This window comes from Pteropus medius, unplaced genomic scaffold, assembly GCF_902729225.1.
Source record: "Pteropus medius unplaced genomic scaffold, Ma_sr-lr_union100, whole genome shotgun sequence".
Lineage (NCBI taxonomy): Eukaryota > Metazoa > Chordata > Mammalia > Chiroptera > Pteropodidae > Pteropus > Pteropus medius.
Window position 1 is genome coordinate 27551586 of NW_024354875.1, and position 19578 is coordinate 27571163.

The 19578-nt window shown below is 34.0% G+C and overlaps 1 protein-coding gene across 4 annotated transcripts in view; it reads left to right on the top strand.

The window, feature by feature from the left end:
* Positions 1 to 19578, top strand: part of CSRNP3 (cysteine and serine rich nuclear protein 3) — a 162921-nt gene that overhangs the window by 58235 nt on the left and 85108 nt on the right. Inside the window, exon 1 of one of the 4 annotated variants that reach the window (XM_039855335.1) lies at positions 18803 to 19055. The exons of the other annotated variants lie outside the window; for them this stretch is intronic. The gene's annotated coding sequence lies outside the window, so the exon portion shown is untranslated. Of the gene's footprint in view, positions 1 to 18802; positions 19056 to 19578 lie in introns of those variants that run through there. 4 annotated transcript variants of the gene reach the window in all.

A 19578-nucleotide genomic window follows, 5' to 3' on the forward strand; every position in this document is an offset into this window, starting at 1 on the left:
ATAGACATGCTGTTACATGTTCTCCCCTCCCAAGATGAACTCTATCAAATAATGTTGAAACAGACATTTTAAAAGTTTCCACTGGAAGACAATGAACTATCTTTCACACCTTATTTCCATGCCTTATCTATTTCCCCCAAAATCTTTTATTCTCCACCAATACCCAAGTGAATAGTACAACTCCCACTGTCTGTCTACCACTCATTTTTTTCTTTCTCTGTTGTCCCTAAGTGTTAAATCACAAATGGAGATAGAGGAATTACACATTAAAAACTCTCATGTGTATCCAGCAATAGCAGAAGCCAGTTTCAAAAGCCCCTGCAGATCTTGATAATAACATTTCCCTCCTAATTCTAGCCATTCATTGATAAAATAGAAACCTGGGCGCAGAACAAAGTTATGAGTCCAGAGGAATCTAACCGTTTGCACTTCATAACAAAAAAAATATGTTCACTAAAGTGTTGACTTGAAAACTCTATGGCTATATCATAAAATGTTGGATTGCCACTCTGGACCTGATAGCAAAACAGAAATATGCATATTATTCCAAAAAAAATGTAGAAATTTAGAACTCCATATAAGTTTAGGAGGTGATATCAACCTATTCTCAAAGGAGCCTGATATATAGAAGAAATCTTTAGAGAGCATTTTAAGTCACTAAAATACAGAAATTCAATAAATATAAAATGTAAAAAAAGTATTTATGTTTATTTTCAATGAAGAATCTAGCCTATTAATCTTCATGACATTTTAATAAATCAACAAGAGAGCATACAAAGACTATATGAAGAATATCATCCTTCAAAGTATGGAGAACTCACATTGCTGGGAAAGCCAGTGTTTGGACATGAAATCTTGGATCACTTCCTTTGCCCCAAATCTTTCTTTTATAAGCACGTTGGGTAGGGTTGCTTAGTGGAAATTTAATTAAGAGAGAAAAAAGCTATTTTTCTGCAAATAGGTAAATTATAATTTTATGGAATTCCTTGTTAATGAAAATGTATTTTATACTAGAATACTCTCACACAGAAATTACACTTCTTGTGAGTGCTCTTAAACCCACCGCCTTCAGACCCCTGCAGCCATTTCGATCAATAACCTGGATAAAAAATCAATCATCCATTCCAACATATAGCTCATCCTCAGTCACTTATTATTATGAGTTATGCTTTAGTGTTGGCAACATAGTTGCCAGCTATAGACACTGTAGGATAATAAAAGTTGATATTTATTGAGTTCACCATAGACATAATCACTTTATATTCATATCTTCTTTAATATTCAGCAGCCTGAAAGGTACAAATTATTGTTATATTTCTATACAGTCATCTCCAGACACCATATCACCCCTTCCTTCCTTAAAAATTTTAGCTTTTGTTTCACTGTTATTCTCCCTAACATCATCACACCTTCATAATTCTTGGTTATATCAATATCCATGTAGATGATTTTTCCAGTGGTGGTTTTATGACTACCTTCTCCAATGGTGTTATCTTTCCTTTTCCTTCTGTGTACACACCATATAACTTTTCATAACCAATAATTACAATCTTTTCATGATCTCAATCTCAGGGAGTCCATTCTCTAACCACTATTTCCTTTCTTTCCAGCTCCCTTCCTCTAGTAATCTGATTCCTGTAATTCTTCAACCCCATTGGGACTTACCATTTATTGATATCACCACCTTCTCACTCATGTCTTCCTTTCTTCCTGAAATAAACTATATTCCATATCCATCACTGTAACCCCTTCCTTAAATTTGCCCTCAACCTCCTTGGCCCATCTCTCCTGCTTTATAGTACATACTTGGCATGACCCTAGCTCAGGTTCAATCTAATACTCTGCCTATTTTTCACCGATTTTCAGCTGAACATGGCTAGAGGAAAATGTACAACTATATTGACTTATTTCTATTTAAATTCATAACCACTAATTTTAACTGAGCTTTGGTGGTAACCACTAATCCTATCTTATTTCCCAGGTCCACTCAGTCTCTCCCTATCCGGAAAACATTCTTTCTTTTCTTACAACAAAACTTCAACATCTCCCCCCACCATCTTCATGATTGACTTATGATTTATTTTCTATTTCACTGAGAAAATAAAAACGAAAGAGAACTTTCATAGACTTCCCCCTGCCATATCTCTACCTTCTATTTGTTAATATGGAAAAGCTGTTTATGTACCAATCCGAGGCCACATACTAAATTTGTGCACTAGATCTCATTCTTTGTTGCCTACCCAAGATACTGCTCCAGTAGGTACCCTTCTCTCCTATATCATCAATATCTCCCTCTACTATATTATTTCTATCAGCATATAAGTATACATTTTTTCTTTAAAAGTAAAAAGCCTCTTTTCTCCCACATCATGGTCTGTCTACTGCCCCATTTCTATTCACTCACTTAGCAAAACTCTTTGAAAGAGCTTCTTACACTCTGGTGAGGCATTGGCCCTACCACTTCATCAAAACTGCTCATCATGGCCACAGTGCTTTCCATGTTTCTAAATTGAATTGTAAATTCTCAGTCTTCCAATTACTTGACCCGTTAGTAGCTTTTGTGAGAGTTGACCCCAACCCCTTGCATGCTTTCCTGTTTTTTTTAAACTTTCTTTACTTTGCTGCCAGAAAACCACACTCTCCTGGTTTTCCTGTCAAAGGTTCACACATAATAAAAGTAAAAACCAATGAATCACTGAAGTAGTAATTAGTAAAAGTTTATTGTGCACACGTCGTAAAGACAGTTTGTAAACCCGGAGAACTGAAATCAAAACATGGAATGAGGCTCAGGGGTAAATCATTATAAAGCATATATAGTGAGAACGCAGTGACTCTTTTCTTCACAGTGATTGGTTCTAATGTTAGAATTTTCAGTGGTTACCTCATATCAACCTTGGGAAACAGTTCAAGTTTTGCTTATGATTTCCAGAGGCATAAGCAAGCAATGACCCAGGTCAAGTTAATCTTGCAAAATAAGCTAAATTAAGCTTTGCTTGTGTGACTAAACTGGTTTTGTCTGCTCAGGGAATTTTCAAGGTTGGCCTTCATTTGTTTTTATTTTAACACCTCCTCTAACAGATTTGCTGCCTCTTCTCAGTTTCCTCTGCTGATTCTTCCTCATCTCCCCAGTGACTAGACATTGGAATGCACAGGACTCAGTCCTCTCTTTATCTATAGTCTAGAGGCTTTAAACATTATTTTTTCAATGGAAATTTTTTTATTGTTAGCTTAAAACCCCTCCATGAACTTCATCTCACATAGATAGACTGAATTACCTATTTGACATCTCCACTTGAATATATAATAGACATCTCAAAGTTAATTTGACCTTATCTGAACTTTTACAGTCTTTCCCAGTACAAAGCGCTAATGACCTCCTTGTAATTGCACAAGTGAGAATCCTTGTAGTCAAGGTTGTCGCCTCTCTTTTTTCCCCTCACTCAACATTCATCAAATTCTTTTGACTCTAAGATATATTCAGAATAAACCATCTTTTACCACCTTTAAACTTATTGAAGCCACCATCATCTTTCCTCTGGATTATTGTAGTGGCCTCCTAACTATTCCTTCTTTCCACCCTCCTCTTCTCCAGTGTATTTTTAATAAAGCAAGCAAGAGTCATCTTTAACCTTCTTCAGATCATTCATTCCTCTGCTCACAACCCTCCAGTGACTCTGTATATCACTCGGAGAAAAAGTCAGAATCCTTACAATGGGCTACAAATAATAGCACTGTTTGCTGCTCTTCTTATGCCCCAACCATCTCTCCCATGTCTCTGAAAGACATAGAGGTATATAGTTTCATTTTATGTTCAATTCCCTATTATTGGGGAATGAAAAAACAGGATTTAATATAAGATAAGACTGAGTCAGGAAGCAGATGGAGGAGGGTCTTGGTGTCATGCTAAGTGTCCTGATAGTTACCCATGTGTTTCGCAGGAGAGTTCCTCAATTACATTTGTGTTTTTAGATTGCCTACCTAGTGGCAGTGTAAAGAGGGATACCAGTAAGTTGATCAGCATGATAGTTCAGCTAAACAAAGAAGGCCAGACTAAAATAGCAATACTAGTGATATCGCTGAAGAAGCAGAACAAAACTTTTGGAAGAAAAATCAGTGATTCTTAGTACCTGTTATGTAGAACTAGGAGTGAAAGCAGGAAAGCGTTGAGGATGATAAGTTTTTTGACTTCAGCAACAGGAGTGGTATTGCTGGACTAAAATATGGGGTGTAAGAGAAGCATATCTGGTAGGAATGACTACAGGTTCATTGTTTTACACACTGACTTTGAGATGCCTCAGGAAAATCTAAGTGATGAAATCAGTCTGAAAGTCTAGAGAGATGTCAAAGTTGGAGACATAGATATGAAAGTCATCTGCATAAAAGTAAAAATAGAGTCCGGAGAATGGTTTAGACTGTCAAGGCAAGAACAGTACAGGAAACCGTGGGTCGATACTTTGGGCAATACCATGTAGAAATTTTTGCAAGAGAGAGGGTCTAATGAAGAAGAACCTGCCACGGAAATAAAGAATCCAAAGTCAGAGAGGTGGAAGATAATCAGGGGAATTTAATGCAAATGACAGAAATAGAAGATTTTAAAAAGGACTAAAATATAAGAATCAAGAAGTTTCTTCTGAAAAGGTCAGTTTTAAAGAAATGACGGGAGCAGGTGCATTACTGAAGAATGGACGAGAGATGACAAATTGGAATAATTTTCCAAAAAATTGGATGAAACGAAGAGAAGTAAAGCAATATCAAGATGTCAATGCAAGAAGAGCTTTGTTTGTTTTGCTTCTCAAGTGAGATGAGAAAATGTGACCTGGGCTGAGATTTTGCCTGTTGACACCAAGATTATCCACTAGTCATTTATGATCTAATTGGCTGGATTATCTATTCTGATTGGTCAGAATCCAGAGTCATTAGACAGTGTCCAGAGATTGCTCAATATATATTTTTTATATTTTCAGTGTGATTATGGGCTAAGAGGAAAAAAATAGAAAAATAACAGTTGAAGATTTGGAAGAATGGCAGTTGTTTATAGCAGAGGTCATCAAACTCTGGCCAAGAATCGAATTTGGCTACTACCTTTTTTATGGCCCTCAAACAAAGAATGGTTTCACATTTTTAAATAATTGAAAAAGGTAAAAATAAGAATAACCTTTTATTATGACTCATAATAATTTTCTGAAATTCAAATTTCAATGTCCATATATAAAGTTTTATCGGAACACAGACACACCCATTTGTTTACATATTGTCTACAGCTGCTTTCACATTACAACAGAGTTTAGTTGTGGCAGCTACCCTGTGTCTTGCAAAAGTATAAAATATTTACTATCTAGTCTATTGTAGAAAAAAAAAACTTGTTGAACACTGATTGATAGTACAATTTCTGAGAAGAAAGAGGGAGAAGATGGGGTCAAGGGCACATGTAGAAGCATCGGCCTCGAACAGGAAAGAGGATACTTCATCCTACAAACTAGGGGAAAGGGTGATAAGACTGTGCAAATGTAAACAGCATTGTGAGAGAGGAGAAAAAGGAGGGAGCTCTGCCCCCTTCCACATGCACTCCACACTCTTAAGTTAAATGTGTTGGCTGCCATCGATCATGACATTCTAGAGGACAAAAACTGTGTCGTATTCATCTGTGTCTCCCCCACAGCTTTCAGCACAGCGCCTTTCTTTCAGCCTCTCTCACTAAATATTTAATTGAATCCCAGGTGAAACTCTATTATAAGCACATTCCTAGAAACCTCTGCCCTTAGGGCCTTGCATTTAATTCTCTTACTATCTGGGCCCACATTTATTAAAGTTTGATGTGATGTTTAGAGGTGTAATGAAAATGGAATCTGGCTTCTTATTTAGTTAAATTCCAGTTCACTAAACGGAGTTAATATAGTCAGAGAGTTAATATTCTTATTAAAATTGGCCTGTTTTCCCCTTTTTTCAGCCTGAGTAGTTCTGTAAGTCGCTAAGGGGTTTTTGAGAATAAATACTATACAAATATAAGGTATTAATATAGATTTTTATTGGAACACAGACACATCCATTTGTTTACATATCGTCTACAGCTGCTTTCACATTATGACAACAGAGTTAAGTACTTGTGGCAGCTACCCTGTGTCTTAAAAAAGTCAAATATTTACTGTCTGTTTTATTATAGAAAAAAATTTTAATGGAGAAAAAATACTATAGAGTAGCATATATGGCAACTGTTCATTATTTTATTTAGCCAGTGTAGTGAGTTTTAAAAGTTAGAATTTAATGCACTTGGGTATACACTACTCTTTCACTGCCATTGTCACAGTATCTGCTGTCTATACCTGATCTTACAAATATATCGCCAGCCTGGAACTGAAAAGTATTTAAATTTGTAATTGCTGATGAAGTGTTATATGAAAGCACAAGAACGGTTCAGACGACTAGCTTGGGTTTACTCTTATTATGGCTTACATATACACGTGTGTGCACATGTATCAATTATATCTTAAATAAATAAGCAACAAATTTTTAAAAAGTAGGAGCAGGTATGTAAAAGTGTCAGTTTACCTATTACTCAGGCTACTGTGAATGAGAAAATTAATTTTGCAAGCACTCAGTTATTTAATATTTTTAGTCTCACCAATAAATCTTTGCATCTCCAGAGATAGCTGTCTGTGTGGTGACCTATAATGATATTCATCTTGGCATGATCATGCTTATCATTAATCTTCTAATAAGGCATAGATTACTGAAAGGAATACTCTGAAGTGACTGATGATAGTGTTGTAGTGCCCAATGACGGAGGCTATCTGTATATGTGCAACATAATAGTAACTAGGCACATTTTCATACTCCCGTGGTACAACCTATAATCTACAAACTAGTCTAATTCATCTGTAATGTGATGCATCATAAACTATTGAGAGAGAGAAGAAAGTGTGCAAAAGTGCAAAAAAAAAAAAAAGGCAAAGTATTTTGCCTGCTAATTCATATAGGAATTAGAATATAGGAGTTTTAGAGTTTTCTTTCAGATTGCATTATTTTCCAACATATACAAAATTTTGGTTCGTTGCCATTTTCTTCAATAAAGCACTCTGGAACCAGAAAAAACAGTGCTTCGTCTGTGAAGTTTAGAGAGACAGCATTAAAAATAGTCTGTCAATTATTGATCTCTACTAATTGAGGTGTACGTTTAAGATCACTTGTTCTAAGTGATATTAAACTCTTCACAGATAAAGGCTACAAGAAACAGGATATGGTCATCAGTTGAATATGCTTTTTATTAACTATCTTACTTTAGGCTTTCTAACTGAACAACACTGAAATACAGTAGACCAAAGTAAATGTTCAGAAAATGACATTTTTTTAAAAAATGGACAAAACATATTTATTAGCAGACTCTTCTTTGGACGGTGTCCCAGAGTCATCCATGAGTAAAGAAAAGGGATGTTTAATGGAACTAATAACTGTACTAATGAGGAAAATCGTGTTCTATCGTCAACATCTTGGTTTAACACATTAGAATTTAAGAGATTGTAAATTAAGACGTCTATAATTACAAATAAGAAAAATATTGAATTCGTATTTTGTCATCTTCCTAGTCTCCATATCATGAAATTACTCTGTGCATAATACTTTTTAAAAACTAACAAACCATTTTTTATTTGTTCTTTATCCAAGGACAAAAGGTTACATTTAAGTTCTATTACTCTTCTTAAGAAGCTCACAAACCTTTTTATTATTTTACCTAGAACTTTATCTCATTAAAAGGCGGAATGAATGAACTTCTCTCTTGAAGTATTTTAAAATGAGAATATCAGTTTTAAATAGCATAGAAATACTCCTTGTAGAGGCAAAGGAAATTGTTCAGTGACTTCCGTAGAGCCTTTCTTAAAATGACCCATGGTACTGGACTTTGTAGTAAGAGAGTTGGGTGATTACAACCCCAACCATACTTTTCATAACCATTCATGAACAAACTTTTCCTATCCATCTCTTTTCTTGAATTTTCTTCTATCATGTTACTCTGTAGCCAACACAAGTTTTATGCTATCTTTACCCTTCCTGAGTGATTCTTTCTGTGCCCACAGCCTTCTCATCTCTTCTGACAAGGTCCACTCAAACCACTGGAAACTTGACTGTCACATTGTCAAATTGATCTGGAGTTATTCATGTCATTCTTTTTTTGACAGGAAGGAAAGCAATACAATAATCAAGTGATAAAGTAATATCTAAAAGAAAAGTTCAAAATATCTATGCATAATTTGGTTAACTACTGGATCAGATATGAAATTCGGGTCTGTTCGGTGAACCGGACTTTTTCCCTTCAAGTACTTGGCTTTCAGATCTACTGTGTTAGTCATTTGTCTTTAATCTCTAAACTGTCTGCTTCACTAGTGTTCAAGATATGATTTGGCTCACTGAAACTTAAACATTTGAGAGATAAAAAATGCTATTATTTTTACATTTAGTTATAGCTATCTACTTTCACACAGTGCATTTAGGGCCCGAAAACATCCCTTTAAACAGTATCCATTTATCTAAAATATAAAAGGAAATACTTTAATTCCTTATATTAGTTACTAAGAACCACTCCTCGTCAATACATTTCTGCAGTTAAATAATAAAGCCAGAGTACTTGAGTGAAAAGAGCATTAGTCTAAGCTAAGAAAGTGGCCACTTGAAATATTTATGCCTTACTTTTCCCATCAGTAAAACGGGATAAAGTTACAAGTGGTCCTTTTACCTTGTGTGGCTATTTAAGGATGAAAGAAAAGGTTTTAAACATCTCAGGAGAAAATTCAAGTCTATCAAAAGGTTGAATAAATTCAAGTTAGGCAGCACAATCCTCCTAAAAGGCCATATAAAATTGGACTCATAAAGAGAGAATGGTTGAGACCTTTTTTCTTCCTCTCCAATAGTAATTACTTACTTTTCGAAATCAGTAATGATACTTCTGTTTGTTCTGCGTTCTTGATATTCCACAAAAAGTCATTTCAATTTTGGCAATATATTCACTGAATCCAAAAATGGACTGTTCATTTGGATTTTATTCTCTCTGCAAATATTATAAAATTACATTTACTCTCTTTTATAAATTTAATGCCAGTATTTATAAAATTACTGCAATACAGGCCACATTATAATCTCTTTTGTCTTAGGAACTTCTCCACAACTAAACTGAAATCTTAATATTTTCCACAGCACAGTATCTCCCTCGCCTCAAGAGGATAGAATAGACAAATGTGATAGACAAAAACTTAGTAAGGAATTTCTACTTTGTAAACCCTTTTTCTTCAGATCTAGCTGTTGTTTAGTTGGCGAGGGCGAAGGGCTCCCTCATTATCAATCAATGTGTCAATAAGTATTTCTTATGTTAATGACCGTTAAAGTTCAGTAAAATTAGTGCTTACTGTATATAAATAAAAAGCTCCTTTATGTGTAGTATTAACACATGGACATTTTAGGCTATCTAACATAGTTTTATTTAACACATGCAATGAAGCTTCTGTTGACAGAGTATTCTTAAAACGGCTTACATATTGACAGATGTGTTGACTAAAAATATGAAAATGCCTGTGAAGGCCCGTTAGCAAAGTCTGAGCACAGCAGCCCTGGATGTGCGAGTGTGTGTACTCTGAAAGAAATATACCTGGGACCTCAGAGACACTGTGTTGGATAAATCAGTATGTGCCACATCACCGAGATGGCTCTTGAACGTGGGAACAGTTGAAGCACATCTTTTCTGTATTTGAAAGAAAAGGAAGGAAGGGAAAGAAAAATGTCATCAAAGAGTTAGTAATGATGACTGGTACTTGAGAAAAAGGCCCAAGAAGTTTTATATGTTGGGGGAATTTTTAACAAGCCCAAAAATGTGTTACCAGCTATAGAATGGCTATAAGAGAAAAATGGCAAGATATCCTGTCTGATCCAACTCTCATAACCCTGCTGTGGGTGGTGGGTGGAGGAAGTGTGTGCAGTACCTTCAATTTTTCATGGTTTTTACTTAGAGAAGCTCAAAAAATAAACAAACAAACTGGAAGCCAGTGTTAGGCAATAACTCTGTTCTCTGAATAACAACCTATGTGTTACCAGCATTATCAAAGACAGTTATCTAAAAGCCTTTGTGCACTCTATGTCTATATTCTAAAATCATTTTCTCAAGAACTTGCTCAAAAACATTGAGCATCTCTATGTGAAAGACTTGTGGTAGGCTCTAAGGATATAAATATGAACAAGGTAGTTTATCTTTTTGATCTAATTTATTTGTATTTTTCTAGAAATACAAACATGTTAAAATAGTATGGTGCATAATATGTAGTAGAGTAATTGACCAAACAAACAAACAAACAAACAAACAAAAAACCATGGAAGAGAGAGAAAGGAATGACCTTTTTCTCCCTACATTCAAAGGATATGGAGATAGGCTTTAAAGGGAGGGCACTTTTGAGCTGAGTCTTAAAGAAGGAGCGGGAGTTCACCTGATTATAATGGCTGTCTGATATTCCACTACATTGATAAATATATATTAAATATATTTAGATGATTTCAAGTTTTAATTACTATAAGCATGGTTTCTTGAAATACCTTTATATTTAAAAGCCTCATTCTTCTTGTAGTCCATTAAACCATAAATTTATTGTTGCTACCTAATTCCACAAGAGCCATAAAACATAGCATATTAGAATAATGAGGAAATCGAGTAATGTAGCCATGGCTTCCTAGATCAAAGAAATACTTTATAAATACAATGGGACCTGTAGGTGCCATTTAAGCCACCTCCCACTGTGAGTGACTGGCAAACAGTAGCAATAGAAGGACCAATTTTGTCTCAGCCATGATAATTGCATATTCCGTGGATAACCATGAGAAATAAAGAGGCAAAGATCCAAAGCATGCTATGGCCTCTGAAGAGTGGTAGTTGCTGTAGTATTCACAGTTGTCAGCTAAAGTTATCACAGGTTATAATATTCAGATAAAATGTATTTATTGTCCTCTGCCATACGGCTTGCTATTGACATAAGAAATTCTTAGAATATCTAAATAGAGTTTATTGAAACTGATCAAAACTAGTTTTTACTAGTTTATTTACAAGGCTAATGGCTTTTCTTTAATGGCATGTTGATATTCTAAACTAAAACAGATATGAAAAGAATTTCTGTCCTTTAGCCTGACCACCTGAATTAAATAACACTACCTTCTAATTTGAAGAAACACATATATGCTATAATCACATGTACATAACAATCATATACCAGTATAATAAGGGTATATAATTTCCTTCGCTCCATAGATAAAAATTAGAGCCAAACATGGTTGAATCGTGGTTTCATGTAATAGTGCTCCTTGACAAAAATAGACATGAATAATGAATACTAAATAGGAAGCTGACTACATGAACAAGAAAGAAAATGCATGCCTCCTTTCAAAAAAGCCAGTCACTAGCATTAAAAGCAGGCCATGGGACTAAGCTCATTAAAACATTTGCCTAAAGGAAAAATCTAACTTATTTCTACATGTTGTATGATTAATATAAAGCATGGAGTTGGATTTTGTTATCCGGATCATAATTTAATCTGCATAGAACACTTTTATGTAGTTTTCTTATATGAGCACCACATAAGTTCGGTTGATGGTATTCTGGATTTGAAATTTTATTGTGAAAAAGGTAGTCATTCTTTGTTCTTTCTTAACCTTTAATCAGGCCACTGAGAGAAATTTTGTACTTTTAAAAGTTAGCTGAGATAGAAGGAATTGTGTATCTGGGTAATAGGTTTTGTCTGTGGGCTCTTCTACCAGGCATTGATCATTCAGAGGCCAAGATGGCACCTTCATATCCTTAGAATCTTATACTCTTGCCTGGTGCACGGCAGGCTGTCTCTATATTTAAGCTTCCTCTTGTGTTGCTAACATTGGTTAATGGTATTATTATCCATGCTATCTCCCAAATTAAAAATCCTAGATTCAGGGTTCTCCCTCACTCTCAGCCTAAGTATCCACTGATTTACTTCCTCAATATCTTTCCTCTCCACCCCAGTGCTGCCGCTGTCTTCATTCAGAGTTTTTTAACATTTTTCTGGGATATGACAACAGTCTCATTTGGTCTGTCTGATTCCAGGCCTTCTCTCCAATTCATTCTCCAGAGTTACCTCATAAAACACAATTGTAATCAAGCTAGTAATGAATACAAACTGACTCTAAGATGAATGCCAACATACAAATACACAATCTCATCAAGATCAAATATCCTCACCATTTTCACAGTAAAATTTTGTTTCCTTCATACATTAGTCATGCCTCAGAATCTGCATATATTCTAGCCCTCTGCCTAGAGTACTTTTTTCCTTTTCCACAAAACAACGCTTACTCATTCCTTAAGATTTATTTACCATGTCATCTCTTCTGTAAAGCCCACATGACTACCTTAGATAATATGCTCCCAGTAGAGCCACCCTGCATTAAAGCCATACTTCCTGGGTTTGGATACTGAGTTTGTCACATTGGCAAGTCACTTGACAAGTCTGTCCCTCAGCTGTCTCATCTATGAAATGGAGATGCTAAGAGTAGCTACCTCATAGGCTTGTTGCGATGGTTATATGAGTTAATACATGTAAAGCACTTCAGTCTTAGTAAGTGCTTGACAATTATTAGCTATTTTTATATAGCATTATTCACTCCTGTCTTTATGTTCATATATACTCTATTATAGAACTTACCCCAGTATGTTGTAACTATATTTATAATTGTCTCTACCTCTCAGTGGAGAGCCACTTAGCTCAAAGACTGTGACTTATTCATCCGTCTCTTTAAACTGTCAGAGCTTTGAACCAGGTTCTGAACATATAGTACTCAGTGAATGTAAAGCGAATAAATGTATGAGTGAATGCATGAAACAATGAGTGAACTCGGGTAAATAATATGCCAAAATTGTTTCTGTATGTCTGTGTTATTGAAATCAAAGTAGAGTCAATCTATTAGCCAAGTATTTTGTAGACTAGTGTTGGTGAAATAAAATATAGGAAACTTTTTGTTATAGGTAATTCTTTTTCTTATTCCTTGACCCCAAAAGTTGTCTCATAGCCCTTTTAGTTATGGTGCAACCTTTCCATTGACATGGAAAAGCCACTGGTCCTATTAAGTCATTCTTTTTTTTTTTTACCTGCTCTGTTCATGTTTGATTTTTGCATATGCGATTTAACTCCATAGTTTCTGTCCCAGGTTAGACATCTAATTCGGCATAAAAAGAAATCATTATAATTAACTTTGATAGTCACTAAGAAATAAATGTATCCTTTGTGTTCTCAGAGAGGAGGTTTGCTTCATTTACTCCTTTCTCTTGATAAATGCTGTTTTCTAATGTCTTTGTGGTGATAAAGAGACTGAGGGTAGGGGGGAAAATCTGTATACTTTCTTCTCCTGGTCATTTTGCATAAAGACTTCTTTGCAGCCATGTTCAGATGATTTATGTGCATATTGTGTGTGCAGTAGCAGCAATTATAGAACTATTCCTACCATTTAACCTACATCATTCTGAGTGGCCATTCATTGGCCGCTTAACTTAACATCTGCTACTTGTATAGTCTAATATCCAGATGGAATGAAGAATCAGAAGGATAAGACTCCAATAGGCTTGTTTATTTTGATAGGTAATGATGTGTGTGTAGGGAAGGGTGGTGTGCTTTAAGTTTTAGTTTACATTATCCAAAATTATCTTTTTTTTATCTTTGCAGAATTAGGACATACTTGTCTTTCATTTTTTTCCTAACTTAGAAATCAGATAATAGAAATAAATAACAAATAATCTCCTCTATGTACTTTATTTAAGGAAGGTGCTGTTGTTTTACAGCCTTTCACAGCCTCCCAAACTGATCATTAACAATATTTAATATTAATAATTTTTATAATATTTGAAAGTTGACAAACTCGAGACAATGCAAATCAAAATACTGCCTGTGAAATTACAAAATCTGTCTAACAAAACTAGTTTAATGCTCTCTACTTGTCATATATAATTGGTAACTGAATCATACAATCATTGACTTTTAAGATTATAAATGAGATCAGAGACCAGTTTTTACAACCAATTTTAAATGCTTGCTTTCTTTGTGACAAATTCCTTTCTCCCCATTTCTCAATCATTACTTTTAGTTCAGGCCCTTGTTATTTCTTCCCATCTCTCTTCATCAGACTCCTTGCTGCTGCTTCAGTTGTCCACCTGTCGAGTCACTCCTCAACTGTCATAGCTGTTGTCTTTATTTATTTATCACTTTGACCATACCTCTTTAATTTTGCCTTGGTGATGTCCCAAAATCTTATACGTTGCAAACATCTTCTCACCTCAAGCTTCAGAGCACTTCAAGAGGGAGGACCAGACTTCCTTTTTCTCTTTCACCCTCCCAACACAAGACTAAATCTCCTGTCACCCAAATTTTCTCAAAGTTCCTCTCATTAGTTAGTAAAGCTTTTGCTGTTGTTTCTGAGCATTTCCCAAAGTATCATTTTGTGACTGGGAATCCCCTTTTCTCCCAGGTAGTTACCCAGTCTCTTAATTGTTAGTTCTATTCCTGCAATACAGTCTTTTCAGATAACTCAGTCTTCCTTTGCTTTTGATACTGCCTGAGTATTTTGCTTCTCTTTTCCACCTTCGTATTTTCTTTAAATGCACGCATTAAATGCATCCATTTTATTGAATGAAATTCTGTGCTTTCACTGAATATGTATATCAGACTGTCCTTTTGTGTACTTTTAGGTTTATTATGTTGTCTCTGTCATACATATGTAAATATTTTCCAGCTATCAATTGCTCAGTAACTACCACGACAATTAGTGGCTTAAAAGAGCAACCATTTTATTATGTCTTATGAATTCTATAGGACAAGAATTTGAGAAAAGCTCAGCTAAGGGATTCTTCACCACATAGTGACAACTAGGATTACTTCGCTGTGTCCAGTTGGTTTGTCAGTAGGTTTGGAGTGGCCAAGATGGCTTCACGTATGTGTTAGGCATCAGGAATGGCTAGAACACAGAGCCCGGTTAGGACTTTGACCAGAATGCCTGTATGTGGTTTCACCATGGCAGTCTTAGGGCAGTCAGTCCTCTTACATGCATCTCAAGGGTCCTGGAGAAAATGTTCCAAGAGGCTCAGGAGAAGCTACAAGGTTTCTTAGGACATAGCCTAGGAATTTCCAGAACATTACTTCTGCAGCCTCTATTAGTTAAGCAAATCATTAGACTAGGTTAGAATAAAGGTGAGGAAAATTAGACTCAACCTCTTCAGGAATAGCATAAAATGAGCAGCCATCACATATATATATTTGACATATGATAAATTATTTTTAATTATAAAAAAATTTCTGATTTAGAAAACAATATTGAAAATAAAGAAATTGTGTTGATTGTACATAAAATATATGTTGAGTCAATAAAATATTCAAAGTTTAAAAACATTCAAACTTTAAAAAACATGTCCTTACTTTACCACCCTCCCATAACATATTCAGCAATTTTTTTTCAGCTAGATGGACTATAATCATCTTGGGAACAGTATATAAATATATTATTTTTGTATCCCTAGCAACCGTTTCAGAGCTTGGTACACAGTAACCTGTCAATAAATGTTTGTTGAATTGAATTGAATTAGTCCTGGATTTTGAGGCTCTTATGGCCAATTTATTGACTACTCTGAATGTGTTGTAAAGTAGGATGAAATATAGTGAGAAAATCCAGCCTAATCAAGGGTAAGTCCGATAGAAAGTACTGGTATATATGCCAATTAATACAGTTCTAGGAAACACAGGACATATGTATCAGTAAATCTTCTCCATCTTCCTTCATGCAGTAGAATGTTCAAGGGATTATCCATTTAGCATGTCTATGCTCAGATTTCTGCATGAGCTAAATAGCAAACATTTTAGATTACTTTTGACAATTTTTACTTATTTTGTAAAAAAGGAGCAAACAGAATGGTTCTATTATAGCTCTTTGTCATTTGGGGAAAACTAAGCTAATAGAAGTCTATAGTAAGAAGAATTGAAATATCTTTTTTCAATTTACAGCTTTTACTATAACGAAGTAAATTAAAGTGTCTTTTAATCTTGGGATGGAATTTGCTTTGTTAAGCTGTGATCTTGTGTTTCTCTGTTAATTTCAAATTTAAAGAACTCTTGGCTGATGACACTGTTATATAAGCACAGCACCGTTGTTCATTGTGTAATGTGAGAATCAGAAACTCTGCTGCAATTCCCTTGTCATATCACTGACAGAGACTTCCAGAATTTTTGATTGGGAAGATGGGTATATTTTGTAATTTACTTTAATCTTGAAGCAATTTTATAAGATTTGTTTCAAATTACCAACTTTATTTCTTTTTTTTTCTGCATATATTAGAAAAAAATTACCTCTTCTTTCCCAAAGTCCTATCTACTTATTATATCTGTCTTTACTATTATGATAATACCTTTAAAAATTATTTTAAACAATCATTAGAGTTTACATCATTTCTTCTCATTTTACTAATATTAGTTGACAATGCTTGGTTGAAGCCAATTTAGGGAATTGAAGTATAAAAATATTGCTGTATATTTCCATGATACTCATTCATAGACTTCTTTTCCTGTTTTGCAGACTTGAAAACTAAGGCATAAGATCCTAGAATAACTCATTAAGTTCATTTAAGATAATAGTAGACCTGGAAAGATATCACTATTCCATGATCATTCTGTCTCTTTCTAGATCTTTCTAGCTCTGTTGTCCACCTTTAAATACCTTTTTCAACATTAATGAATTTAATAGGCTCTTACATTTAATACATTAAGTTTATAGACTACAATTTTTCCACCAAAGACTAAGACTATTTCACTGATAATTTGTTTTAATTGCTAGCTGTTTCTAGATTCCTTGTATTTATTTATAGTTTTTTTTCTTATTGTAAATTATTTCTTTATATACATTCGTACAAACTTCACATATATGTGGTTCTTATTTCCATTTTTACACCCTTGGATGCTCTCTCTCCTAGAATTTGAAAGTAACTTAGTTTTCTGCTGATTCTTTCCTTCCATTTGGCAACCATTTTATTTCACTGTTTTTGAAGTGATGCAGTAAGAGAAAAATGGCTGCCTTTTGTTTATTTCCTTGTACATTAACATGATGACATCATCAAAGATATTAGCTAGACTGTACATATCTTTAAGAACCCCAGAGGTGCACTATAAGTCAGGAACAGTTTGTTGTTTTGTTTTGTTTTCTTTCCTTTTAATGCCCCCAAGGTTTTTGTATCTTTAGCATAGCTCTTGCATGCAGAGGAAAAAATGAACATGAGCATTTGGGAACAAATGCATTAAAATGGTGGCAGTTAAACCATAGCTGAATATTTTTTCAATGTTAAGAAAAACTCACCAAAAAGCATTTATTTAAGTCATGAAACATTTTAAATCAATGTTAACCCTATAAAAACATTATAAAAAACCATGTTAAATCATATTTAGAGACTGGGCTTTTTAGCCACACTTACCTATTCTGGCTTAAAATTATTTTTAAAAATTTCAATTGACACAAAAAATTTTAGTTATAATTATTTTCAAAAAAATAATTTATTGATGGAAGGCTTACGCAGGTATATAAATATTATTTTAATATTTAAAATAATTTTCTGTGTAGGTAGATATACAGTACATTTTAATAGTACTGTATATCTACCTACACAGAAAATTTGTTTTCAGATCTTCATTTACTGTGCTTCTGACTTTTCCTTCTGTGTTCTTTGTTGCATTAATTTCAATTTCCATTGAGATTTATAAGCAACAAGCTTTCAATTATTAGTTTATTTTAGACAGATTATTAAAGAGATAAAAAATAGATTTTTTTCATCAAATTCCAGTAACTCAATGTTTTTTTATTTGAAAATCCACAATCCATTTTCAGATTTTGAGAAATTTTAGGTGTTTATTTAAAAACATTTTTAGAAAGATAATCTCACTATAATATTAATTCAATATCTATCTATACAGCAGAAAATTCCTGTATATGTTGAGTAGTCTGCTCTGAAACTACTTGTTAACACTGAAATCAGAAAAGGTAAACCATATGCTTTATTGAGGTATGCTGTCTTAAAATAAGTTACTGCGATTTTAAGAATTAATATGAACCACATGTTCTTTAGATATTTAAATTGAAATCTTCATTGTTCTTTTAAGTCAGCTGTTCTAGGAATGTATCATCTTTTGAGAAGAGAAATTAATCATCTATCTCATTTATATACATCAATAAAAGAGACTCATCCTCTCATCTACTTTGTCAAAAGTAATTAGAATATCTCTTTTTTTCATATATGGTATCTATCTGTTAGTGATTGAAATGTTCATTGAGGAGATTTTAAGGGAAACAACCACTTATCCTTTTAGAAAATAATCTCCACCAAGAAAAGAAACATCAGAAATCTAAAGGTTAAAACATAACTGTCAAATCATTCAGTTGGGCAAGGCTCTTTAATAACATTTGTACAAAAGTACTTTCAGAAAGCAGAAGGTAGGAAACGGCTTTTTGCTAGTTCCTCTTCCTTAAATTATTATTCAGCCTCTTCTTAAAATAAAATCTAGTTAACTTCTTTTGAATGCTGGCTCAAACGCTTTCTATAATAATAAAAAAAATCTTGTGAAGGGATTTCCATAAGTTATGCTGCATTAATGACTTAGAGCAGCTTCATAATCTGTTATTCCTTCCTCCTAGCAGACCTCAGCTGATAAAAATATCCATAGACACAGTGAAGTCAGTGGCATGCCTGGATTTCTCAGACAAAACTCCCATGTGATCACATATAGGCAGCCTCAGTGAGGCTGATGCCGAGCAGCTAGCAGTAGGTAATGAGTCTTTGTGCAGAGTGAAGCTCTTGTCGCTGAACAATAAAGCATACGGTATCAGCAATAAAACACAGGGTTGGCAAATTTAAGAAGATTCCGCTGAACCAGGAAGAACAGTGCCTTTGGTGATGCTGACACATATTATAAAATGATAATCAATTTATTTTGGATTCTAATAAATAAAGACTGCAAGGACTAAGACTACAGCTATTTGAACAGGTCAGTGATTTTATAAATTACTCCAACACTTCCCTGTGTTTGATTGGATTTAAATTAGGATGGGCTAATGTGTGTTTTGCCTTAAACAAAAACTTTGCAAGATATTTGCAGTGTGTAATATGAAGAATGTACTTGAATTGACCCAATGAGATTAAATTGTTGATGCAGTCAGATGTGATAGAGAAATGTTTATATGATTATAGTAAACTGAAAAGTTATTTATTCTATTTAAAAATTTATAGGTAAGAGAAAAGTCCAAAAATTTCTAATTTTCTACATATGCAGGTTTAATATAAAGCACAATACTACAAATAAATAGCTCAAATAAAAAGCTTCAAATTTATTTTTCCAATATTAAAAAATATTGTATTGCAGTAGTTTATGTGTCTTATAAATTGGATGATATATCATTCAGAATTTATTGAGGTCTTTTGGTGGACTGCAAGAGGAAGGTTTGGAATATTTAATTATTTAAATAAAAAATTTTAAAACAAAAATTTGAAATGCTAGTAATATTATCTGC